We start from the raw sequence: 3,206 nt of genomic DNA on the forward strand, positions 1-3,206 counted from the left end.
TAATGGGTTGGAAACGATGTAATAACATCAGATGCATCTCACAATGCGAAGGAGCCTCCTCGGGTGATGTAATAGGCTTCAAAAGTTATACGATTTACATTTGACTCTAAGCTATATGGTGGTGGTATTATGGCGTGTTGCCTGTGAACTACTAGCAACACACTGTAATACTACCATCGTCTAAATTGGAGCCAAATGTAAATCTTATAACTTTTGAAGCCTCTTACATCACCTGAGGAGGCTCCTTCGTACTGCAAGATGCATCTGATGTCATTACATCGTACCCAACCCACTAAGGTGCAGTGCAGAAGGCAGCCGAAACGATTGTTGTGCTGAAAAAGCTTTTAGTTACACTCCGTCTTTCTTATCAATCATTTAGAATATATATATATATATATATATATATATATATATATACATACGTACATACATAGATATACATATATATACATGAATACACACATATATGTATATGCATATATATAGAGAGATAGAGAGATAGATAGATAGATAGATAGATATGCGTTTAGTGTTAACTGTCAGGAAACCGAATGCCCATTATTATGGTTGAGATTAGGTGGCGAACTGGCCGAGTCGTTAGCGCGATGTGCAAACTGCTTAGCAGCATTTTGTGTATCTTTGCGCTCTGAGTTCAAATTCCACCGAGGTTGTTAAATTTCCGCTTTACACGAGAACATGAAACCATTGGTAGCCTTGTTAACCTACAAATAAAAAAAGTATATGTAAGATATATCTATATATTCTCTATTAGTGACGGAAGCGCTATTAGTTCAGAATAAGATTCTTGCTTCCGATGACGCACAAGTGCGCAGAAATCCTGGATATAACAATTTCATCGCCGCTGCTGGATGCTTTTCGTCTGCTACAAATACACTTCTCTACTTTCTCGTATGATACGGCTATATGAGAAACTTTCTCGGCAATCTTGTAGCTTTCTTACAGTATATCCATATTACTATGTATGTATGTATGTATGTATATATGTATGTATGTATGTATGTATGTATGTATGTCATTATTCAGTTTATTTCAAGATGTCTTGCCAAGAGAGAAAGAACCGTTTTCTATCCTAGACCCATGGTTCCTTCATTGGAATTTCAATATCGACAACAGGGTATTTTTGTTTGTATGTATGTATGTATGTATGTATGTATTTGTGTACGTGCGTGTGTGTGTGTGTTGTGTGTGTGTGTGTTATTTGTGTGTGTGTTGTGTGTGTGTGTGTTGTGTGTGTGTGTGTTGTGTGTGTGTGTGTTGTGTGTGTGTGTGTTGTGTGTGCGTGCGCGCGCGTGTGTCTTTGTGCCTGTGTTTGTTCCCCCATCACCGTTTGGCAACCGGCATTGGTGTGTTTAGCTCCCCGTAACTTAGCGATTCAGCCTAAGAGTCCAATAAAATAAATGCCAGGCTTTAAAAATAAATAAGAACTGGAGTCAATTCATTCGACTAAAAATTCCTCAAGACTGTGCCCCAACATGGTCGCAGTCTAGTGACTGAAACAAGAAGAAAAAAAAGATTAATCTATTAATCTGCCTTCATTTTCTCTGTGGGACGGCAATCGTTGACATGTCTGCATTAAATGGTTCTCATTCCTTTTCGACAACACCTGATCGATGACGGCCATCAGTGAAGCTTTGATATTGTGAAGATATTGGTGAGTATCTCTTTCAACAAGGCTCCAAACCTAATAGTCCAAAGGATTTCAATACGGCGAATTTCGAGGCCACATGTTTGGTGTCACAGGATCATAAAAAGTGTCATCCATTCTTGTTTTACGTGACCTTTGTGAGAAAGTGCCGAGTACTATTGAGACACATATGGCTTTCCACTGCGTAATTCATCCATTGGTGGGGGGGGGGGTCATAACTTTCCAACACCTCGGCCTATCTTCCAGCATTAGTTCTAAGACTACGAAAAGATGTAAGGTGGTATGACATGATCCGAAAACCAACACGGTTTCTGGAAACTTAGTGTGCATCAGTCTGGAGCCATCAGAATGATCTGTAAATAACCATCTGTCATTTTCTTCTGTTAGACATTTGGTCGTAGATGAAATTTTTCTCGTCAGAGTAAGACTAAAACATGACTTCTCCATGTGGGTTTTAAATCTTGGAAAGTAACCGCTTGGTACTAATCGAGCGTGAATTGGCCTCTTTTCAGTATATACAACTTGTATCGAATGTCCTCGTGCACCACAGTTCTGACAGTCCATTTCGACGCTTAAATGTTTATGGTGATGGCCGTCATTGATTTTCCAGGACAGTTATTTGTGTTTTGAGACTTTGGATGAATTGCGGTGTCCTAAGAGTGATTTTGTTCTTTGATACAGCTAAAACATATCCGCACTTTCGCCTACAAAAGATTATGCAACACTTGAAAATTTGGCGATCTCTAAATCTACACATATGGCAGCAATGAATGTATGGTTTTTCATTTACTTTGTTAGCATTTTATTTGCCATAGATAATCTGAAAAAAAAAAAAAAATTTAAATTTGAATATCGTAATATACAGATGATTAAGCGTCCTCAAATTGTTATGTGCAGACATTTCTGAAGTTCCAAGTGTTATGCATGCAGATTTCGTGCAACTGTCATGGTTTGGGGGGTTGTCAGCAATGAAGGACATGTGATGCCCCCTTACGTCTTTCCACAAGGCCTTAGAATTAACTCTGCCGCCAACATTGAGGTCCTAGAAATAATTGTTAAGCCCTGGATAGACAGTGTATGCAATGAAATGCCATATGTATTTCAGTAAGACTCTGTACTATCACAAAAGGCTCTAGTAACACAGGAAAGGATGGCTGAAAATGTTCATGATCACATATCCCCTAACATTTGGGCTCCTAATTCCCTAGATCTCAATCCGTTGGGCTATTAAATGTGGAGCATTGTTGAGAGAGAGGGCAATAAACATCCCCATAACACCAAAGACACTTTAAAAGCTGCCATAGTCAGAGTTATGTCCAAAATCAACCAGGACAATTTGATTCGAGCATGGAGATGATTTAGATCTCGTATAGAAGCAGTTGGTGAAGCTGAAGGTGACTTTATTGAATAACATTATAGAAAAGAAGGTTTATTTTTACCCTCATAACATTTTTTGATAAATAAAGGTTTTATCTGTTATTATATATATCTGTTTTATTTATAAACATAAATCTGTCCGCATATAATATATATATATATA

The sequence above is a fragment of the Octopus bimaculoides genome, chromosome 4 (assembly GCF_001194135.2).
Source record: "Octopus bimaculoides isolate UCB-OBI-ISO-001 chromosome 4, ASM119413v2, whole genome shotgun sequence".
NCBI lineage: Eukaryota > Metazoa > Mollusca > Cephalopoda > Octopoda > Octopodidae > Octopus > Octopus bimaculoides.